The 9,269-nt window shown below is 32.7% G+C and overlaps 1 long non-coding RNA gene across 2 annotated transcripts; it reads right to left on the minus strand.

The window, feature by feature from the left end:
* Positions 1-844: 844 nt before the first annotated feature.
* On the minus strand, positions 845-3,399 carry LOC121127258 (uncharacterized). Of its 2 annotated transcripts, XR_011782717.1 has the most exons (4): positions 2,988-3,398; positions 2,796-2,930; positions 1,618-2,712; positions 845-1,554 (listed from the first exon to the last, which is right to left on the minus strand). It is a non-coding gene; the product is annotated as an uncharacterized lncRNA (long non-coding RNA). The 2 variants fall into 2 exon arrangements; XR_005867711.2 differs by having other exon boundaries at positions 1,618-2,930; positions 2,988-3,399.
* Between the last annotated feature and the right edge of the window lie 5,870 nt (positions 3,400-9,269).

Below are 9,269 nucleotides of genomic sequence, written 5' to 3' on the forward strand. Positions count from 1 at the left end.
TTTTTTTTTAATATCCAATAATAGTGTCGTAATGCCATTTTGTTCCCAAAAGATGGGTACATACAAAGGTGAAAATCCAGTGTGGAATGGGCATGTTAAAAAAAAAATCAAAATGGTAACCCTAACAAATTAAAAAAATGTTATGGTGGAGAGAAAGATTCATGCTCATGATTTTTCATTATATCAGCTACAATCAGCTTTGACAAGAGAGGATGGAAAATAGGATATAAACAAGACCATTTGCTAGAATTACTTCGATGTCAATCCCTAATTCTACTTTGAGTCCAACGAGGACTTAAAATTATAACTCCGCAACAAATTCTCAGGGTTACACTCCATCTTTTATGAACACACAAACGTTCAAATAGGTTTCTATTTAGGAAATTATGTTTGTGAAATAATAATGACAACTGCTAAAGAAAATAAAATTCATTCTTTATTCTACCAATTACAAATTAACGAGCCATCTAAAAACACACCGGATTTACATGAATGGGTAAATCGTACCGTAAGCAGCGATAAACATATCATGGGCTCTACTATACCTATAGTATAGATAAAGTTGGTAATATTCTAGAGAAAAACGCGTGCAAGGAGAAGGGGAAAAAAATACATATGGTATCATTGTTTAAAACACTGAGGTGATTATCATATGCCTGCTTTATTATGATTTTTGAAGGTATAACGAAAGTATTTATTACAAAATGTTAAATGAAGATATACTACGAATAATTGCCTTAGACGTTCTTTATACGTTACAGTAGATTTTATAACGTCACACTCCATAAAATTGTAATTAATTATGAACCTTATTCTCAGAATAATAGGTAATGAAACGACAAAGTAGAGTATTTCGAAATATATTTGAAGTTCCAGGTTTAAAAAAGAAGGGTTTAATTAAATATAATCTACATAATAAAAAATATACCATCATACATTTATCTTAAATATACAAAATTAAACAATTGGAATCATATAACTAATAACAATAAATTATATATACAGAATATTGAAAGAATAGATTGATCCAAATAATATTTTCTTGTTGTGACATCGGAATCCAGTTAAATATATCATAACTTTAGGTTGCAAAACACAAGCAATACGTGGAGTTTAATCAAAAAGATAATCACCCCTCTTCTTCATGTGGAAGTTGCTTTCTAAAATTGTGCACAAGATAGATATATATCTACCGATAAGATCTAACTAATTATTAATAATAAAGTAAATATCGAAATCATAAAATTAGAAAATAAATATACTAATAAAAAAAATGTTAGAAATAAATCCATCTTAAATATTTAGAGCAAAAGCTAATTATGTAGTAATGTCTGGCGATATTACTTCTTATTATGAGCATCAAAAAAAGATATTTTCCCTGTTATTTATGCTTATATAACATCATACTATTATCATGAAGGATATACACAATTGTTAATTAATATGCTACACCCAATGCAACTACCCCCATTGTTGTGATATTTAAGCAGTTGTTTTTGGCTTTTAGGAGTTTTCTGAACACCATTTCTTGGAGCCTATCAACCATAGCTAATCCTTAAGTGATAAAAAAAGTAATATTTATTGACTATGTAATATTGGAAAACCTAATTATCATACCCAAGTCTTTAAGTGAAGAAACTAGTATCAGACAAACTAGTTGCCAACCATCCAAAGTTACTACCCCCGTTGTTGTGACCATTTAAGCAGTTGTTTTGTTTTTTGTTTTTCGAACAGCCTAAACGTAAAATATATTCTTCTGGACTCCTTTCCGTTGCTTTGATATGACACAATGCCAGTTCTGGCCTCTACGAGCAAATATATCCGTCCAATGCTCTGTCACTTCTGTCTCCTAGATATCTTGGGACCGTATCCAGTGTGATTACCGCAGAAACAGCATAACCTTTATCCACACAAAGTACTTAAAAGCATGAATTATAGGCTTGAAGAGCAGAGAAAAAAAAATGTAACACTGATGATTGACGAGATTTATTTGATCCAAAGAGTAAAGTTTGTTAGAGGAAAATTTGTAGGAACTACAAATTATCAAACTTCTCAAACTGTCCTCATTTTCATGATCATGTCAGCCTTGGGTAAATACATGAATGTTGTTGCCCTCATCCCAGTGGTAAACTTAACAGTGGAGTTCCTGTTTAATCAGTATAATCCCACCATATATCACAATTATTTTTAATACCCTAATGGAAAATTCTACGGAAAGGAAAATCAAACTTATAAAGTGGTTTTATGATTTACAACAACAAGAATGGCCTGTTGAAGAAATACTTAGCATGGTACATAAATCAATTTAAGATATCTGCCTTTAAAAAAAAAAATTCTAGCTTTTGCAAAAAAGGGAATTCTTCTCGTCTTTTCAATCTGTGATGCCTACATCAACAAAAATAAATTAGTGAATATACTTAGTTGTACTTCATTGAAAAATTGTTTATTTAACAAATATCCAAACTGAAAGGTAAATAGTTTCAGACACAATTCAACATGTTCAAGTCGATCCATACAAAGCCGAAGAAAACATAATTTCTAAAATCTTATCCCTGAAATTAGATCAATATATGAAAATTGAGAACATTATGGGGAAGTCACCCTGCTATATAACTTTCTCTAAAGGATCTTCAATACGAGAAAGGAATAGTATTTATATTGTAGGATATATATCACAATCATAATCCAAAAACTTGCTATGTCTGCACATCTCTAAAAATATATAACTATCATATGAACTTATATCAGGAAAATAATACAAGTAAATACTCAACTACCGTTAGTTATCATAATACCTTCAACTAGAAATACATTTCTTCGAAACTTATGTAGAAGTTAGATACGTTCAAGTCTTTTAGCAATGATTAGAGATTCCTATTATGTCTACAGTTTTTTTACACTATGTGTAGTCATATTCTAGAATCACTTTCCTTTTTGTTGAGAGTATTATTATAGTTTTTAATAGGTAATAGTAATTGAGTACTTACCCTGTATTTTATCCAATATCCTATGAAAAACTATGAACAAATTACAAATCTGGTCACTGTTTTTTTACCTAAGTTCCTTAAATATCGATAAACTTTTCAATGTTGTTGTAAAGAATTCTACGTTGCTTACTGAAAATGAAATATTTGTCATCATCAATACAACAACAAAAACATCGCCAAACTGCATTCGACTTAACAGATGATTGTACTTCCAATATAATATTTTCATTATTACATACTAAATAAAAACTATTTTTATACTTATGTAAAAAATATATATATGCTAAATAAATATCGAAAGTTATATAAATTAAGTTTTAATTTTTCTGGGTATAAAATGAAATTATTAAGTTCAAGGATAAATATAATTTAGGAAGTTAAGAAATGAATTAATTTAAGAATGTCATAAATTGTTACGAGTCGGATGAATTTATGTTCATAAATCATACTAGTTATAGAGAGTCAGCTTTCTTGTGTGAGCGCGATATTTATGTTTCCTTTCCAGTAGTTCTAGTATTCCTTAAAGCATTAAACCAAGTAGCGAAACGTGACCGTTAGCATGAGGAGAAAGAATGGTCCAGCGTTACAATTTTTTTCGCAAGATGTCGCTTTTCATTTTCCTGCCACCGAGCCTCACAAATATAAATTAATCTTCAGCTAAGTTCTTAATGCGGTAAAGTTTGAATTACTTGAATTTAAATATAGTAATATGGATGATCATTATCTACGAAACCTCTGGAATTCACCTTTTTCATTTAGTTACTCAAAGTTTATTGTGTATGTATTATTACTGTTGCAATGCTTTGGACATCAGGTAATTCCATATTTGAGAATCGCATAAATTAAATAAGTCTATTTCTGAACAGCAGCAAGTCACCAAGAGTCCTTATTTCGTCGCCAAATCACGAGACGGATTAGTATTTACTTCATTGTCGTCATGTGGGATTCAAGATGTCAAATTTTTCTCTGAGACAGTAAGTGTATTTCCTTATAGGGGTGGAGGATGCTAGATATTCCACTCTTTGACTAAGAACTTTCGTGAGAGGAAGATGAAAAACGCCAAACTGAACTCTCATCTATTGAAATGACCTTTTTGACTCGAAGATTACTAGGACACTAATTTTCCTAATTTCATAATACGAGGGATTTACCAAAAATATACTAGTCACGACAATATATATCTACTATATCTCTATAATAAAGCACGCTGAGGGTTTCGTGGAAGAGTTATCACTATCAGCATAAGCGTACGGAAATATGGGGATATATCACATAATGTAGGAGTTTATTTTTTTACCAAAGAAAATAACCTGATATCATACTATGAGAATGTTGTAGATGATTTGGATCCAGAGGGGCCAGGTTTAGCTTTTCTGTTATAAAAAAATCTTGTCTTCCTGTATTTCTTGTGCAAATCCATTTATAATATCAATATAACTTTAAATACTTAATATATATTGTTTCCATATTTTGACTTCAAAAAGTAAAAATACTTTAGCACATGAACCAAAGTTATTCATTACCTTAAAATTTGATACTCAAATTTTTAATTTAAATTGATCAAATTGAATCCAATTATTGAACATCTAATAAAATTATTATATAAACTGTTTATTATAAGCTAAATAAGATTTAAAAGGATGGTGTAAAGTTATTTAAATTTATTGACTTCAGAAATGAGTTTAATGGTTTTTGATTTTTTTCTTAATACTTTGATAATACAATTTTTAAAAGCTATAATATATTTAAACTTCTTGTTGGTTGTGTTTGATAGTATATTTGATATGTATAGTAATAAATATATTTTATTTTTGAATTTTACTATTATTATTTATAACAAGACATAATTACTGCATAGTTTATACTTATGAACAAAAATTGAGCTTCATTTTCAAGCCAAATAACGGAAATTTCTTTTTGAAGGCAATTCAAATCCAATTTTTCCTTCAGTTTAGATAAAGATCATCATCATGGTCTAAAAGAGTTTCAGACAGAGGATCCAAATTATTAGGTTTCTTTTTCCACGTTGCGCTTCAGGAATTTGATTAATGGTTTACTCAAAGTATCCCTTACAGACAACATATTAAGCATATTATACCAGTAGCTCGTAATATTGATCGTATAATGTTTTAATATTCATATATTCATAATAGATCAACTAAATACTAAATAGTGATGCATGAGATATCCAAATTAATAAAAACTATATGAATCAGCATTAGTATTAAACTAAAACCACTTAAGAAATAAATTAAAATTGACAAATGTCGATTAATTTATTTATTATCATTGGAAATTGATGAGTTGTAGATCTTGTACATAGTATGCGGGTTGTTCATGAGACGATTCTCTCCGATGGTGATACATGTATGCAGTGCTGTATGTCAGGAAGATTTTTCGGTCCGCTTTACAAGGGTGAACGGTTGATTTTCAGTGGTGAACGTGGGATATTTAAACAGGGCAAATGCTACAGCATAGATTAAATCTTTCAAGAATATCGTCCAATGGACTGTCTGACCATTATTTTCTTCAGGCAAACATTGGGAAAAATAAAATGAAAAGGAAAAACTCTAGACGGAAAGTCAATGCCGACCTATTCATAAAGGAAGGAGTATAATGGAGTATAAAATGCACGGTGCAAGAATGAGAGAAAATTTTTGAACTATACAATTAAGTCAAACAATTTAAACCTCCTTAAATATTTTTAAAATAATAACGGATGAAGATAATGAACGAGATTATAATATACCATGAAACGGTTACATCGACAGAAAATAAATTATGTTCACAAGTCTTGATGTTCTTAACTCGCATGTATACGTGGTGATGTGTTTGAAAAAAATGAAGAAAAAAAATGCATGTGTTCTTTATCATGATTAGAAGAAGAAGTTTTTCCTCTCTTTCCTTCACGCAAAGGTGTCAATCAAGCTGTCCATGTCTTCATGGAGCACCTTGTCCACCATCACCCTGTCCATGTTCAAGAGGGTGAGGGAGGAGAGCCTCTCCTGGTCCATGGGGGTCCTCATGTGGTTCTTGAGCCTTCTGAGACAGGAGAATTACCGCTCCGCCTCACAGCTGCTGATGGGCATTGATGCCAGGATAAAGATCACCTTGTATAGCTCCGGCATCAGGCGGAACACTCCCGAGCTTATTAACTCCGCAGCAATTTGTGACGAAACCATGTCTTCTGTGTCAATATCTGCCTAGAGAAACATAAATTTTAAACATATAATGCAAAATGAAACATTATAATATTAAGCTTGAATTGCTGGAAGATTGCATGGTCTGACTGGAGCTGCTCGAGTTCAAGTCTGTAGTGCTTGGCGACACGCTCAATGACACAGGTCTCCACTTCACTGTCATTGACGATTGCAATGAGATCTATTGTGATGTTTGTAACGTCGGTGGCAAATCTGCTCTCAAGCTCTAACACAATCTTATTGATTGCAACATCGAAATGTGTTTCACGGAAGTAGGATTCAGTTGTTCCTTTCCACTTTATTCTCCTTGGAATCTTCGCCTCCTTGAATTCCAAATCAATTGAGTTCTCCTGGTCAAATACTGATTTCATCTCAGACGACTTCAACTCAGCAAGTTTCCAGATAGATTCAAAGATTTTCTCATTCTTAAGATCTTCAAGAGTCCTAATCACTAGGTTGACGTGTTTCCGGGCCTTTGTTAGGTCAACCTTTCTGCCTTGAAGTTCATCTGACAAGCTAGATGTGTGTCTTCAACAGTTTCCTTACCGAAAACAAATTCGTGACTAAAGGTGTTCTTTCTCTTTGCTGTGAGGAAATTGATCCACTTTTCCATCGACAATTTGTGTTTTTTGTTGTTAGAATGAACTTTCAACGAGGAACTGTTCTTCCATGTTTTGAACTCAAATTTCCCAAGGTTGGAAATGGAAAATTTGGAACAGGCGAAACACTTGGCTGACTTTTCAACCTCGTCATGTTCTAGCCACGGGAACTTACGGAACCAATCATATTGAAAGTCTCTGGAGTATTTGTCATCTATCTGGGGACTGTATGTTTGTAACTTGGGCTGTAGAGGATGATCTCTCTCGACTTTAGGCACAGTTTCCCCCTCAGTCTCCACTCTGATTCTGGTCTGGATGTCCTTCCACTTTGGCTCCCGCCCGGTAAGTATCGGGTCACCCAGCTGGCTCGTGAAGACGACAGGGTACTCTGGGCCTCCGTTCACAAACTCCATCTCCTCAGTCTTGCTCTTCTCACCTCCCTGGACATTGTTGCTAGTCTCAGAGTCCTCTGCAGAGGGAATATTGTTGTTGTTGACTACAGAGAGCTGCTCGGGAGAGAAGATTGGTCCGATATCGAGATTAGGAAGTCTTATTCCATGAGAAATCCGTCCGCTGGGGTAATTTGATGAGTCGCCATTATTTTCTGTGTCTGCAGTAACTTTCTCTTCAGCAGAAACGGACTTTTCAGATCTTGGTTCAGGCAGTAAGGCCTCAACTGGAGCAGGGTCATCGGGAAAGAAGGAGGCAGTGACTGAGGATGAGGATGTAGCAGAGGAAGTTTTCTTAACAGCAAAGTTCAATGTTTTCTGCTTCTTATGATCAATTTTCACTTGATACTTGCAGCTGGGGTCTTTCTTATGGAGTTTAACTTTGTGATCATTAAAGTTGTCCTTCTGTATTTCCTTCTGACAGATAGAACAAATCACCAACTCTCTGTTAAAATGCGTTTTCCGCTTCCCGTGATACATTTCTGATAATTAATAAATTACTGCAATTATTTCAAGAGTACTTTACAGCCAAAAATAAAAAACAAAGACGCACACAACATTTTTCGTATGGAGTACTCTTGAAATATTTAAGAGCGTGAGAATTTGTTTCATTGAATACAAGATAAATTAAATTATTACCGCTTAAAAGGGACATAAATAATAGTTATGTACTTTTTAGAGTGGATTGTTGCAGTAATTTATTAATTATCAGAAATGTATCACGGGAAGCGGAAAACGCGTTTTATATTCAAAGGTTCAATCATTTATATTTATAAAATGACAGGCAATATTTGAAAGATATATTACGGTAAATTACAGGATTTGAATTCAAATTTCTGCGATGAATTGAGATACCCGAGAGTGTTAACTGTAGTTTAAAACCTCCGTTTTATCTATCTGACTTAATTTGGCCCCAATATTGTCTTAGAGATATAATTTATTAATTTACTAATTCTATAAATGTGCCGGTGAACTTTGGCTACTTTAAGTATAATTTGTGGTGCCTCCAAAGGATTAATCAGAACCATTTTTTCATTTCAATGAACTATAATTTGTTGGAAAATGTGTTCCATGTTCAATTTTGAGAAAAATTATCTAGCTCCCTTTTGGGGTGGACGTGCTACAAATATGTAATTTTATTATAATGACTCAGTACTATTATGAGTTGGTCATAAGTTACATATATATAATAGATTTTAATAATTAATTATGACTTAATTCATCTATATTTACATACCTATATGATTAATGGACGGTTGAGTAAGGTTTTTTTTTTTTTTTTTGGTCCACTGAAGCGGACAAAGCGCAATACTGACGTACGGCCCTGCGATGTATGATGTGTGATTTGAGTATCTTCCCATAAATAAAGGAATCTGATGAAACTGATCCATTAATAACTTCTTTGAATTCTAAGTTCGTTTTCAGTAAGGGATAAGACTAAGTGGCTCATTCTTACCATGAAACACTAAACGAGTTAAGGAATTCTTGATACTTCAATTTGAGCTCCCCAAAAAGGAAGCATTCTCATTAAGGTCAATTCAATTTCCGTCTTCCGAACCTTCAATGATCATATTCTAAAAAGTAAAATCTATTCCACATCCTATTAACTCCCCCCTAATTATCTTTCCAAACAATAACTAAACAGTCCCTCTAGTGGACAAAAAAACCATGACCACCATGACATTTTTCAGCTTTTCATCACGTGGGCCCTCGTTTCGCTACTTGGTTTAAAGCTTTAGTATTCCTTGAGCTATTGTAGTAAAGATGGACTCAAGGATAATAATAAGAAAAAGCGAGAAATTATGCGTTCTATATAAGTGCGTAAATACTTCAGTGAACCTACCTTATGAATGATGAATAAGTTATAATGGTCTCAAGAAGAGTGTCGTTTTTCATCATTTTTCACAATAAAAATGGAAATATTTCGAGTTCAGAGGGGAATACAGAGTCAATAAAAATACTTTTATAATGGTAAAATACTTTTTTACATCAGTTCTATTCATCGTACTTCAATTTGGTGATTGTCTTAATGAT

Source organism: Lepeophtheirus salmonis, chromosome 12 (genome assembly GCF_016086655.4).
Source record: "Lepeophtheirus salmonis chromosome 12, UVic_Lsal_1.4, whole genome shotgun sequence".
Lineage (NCBI taxonomy): Eukaryota > Metazoa > Arthropoda > Copepoda > Siphonostomatoida > Caligidae > Lepeophtheirus > Lepeophtheirus salmonis.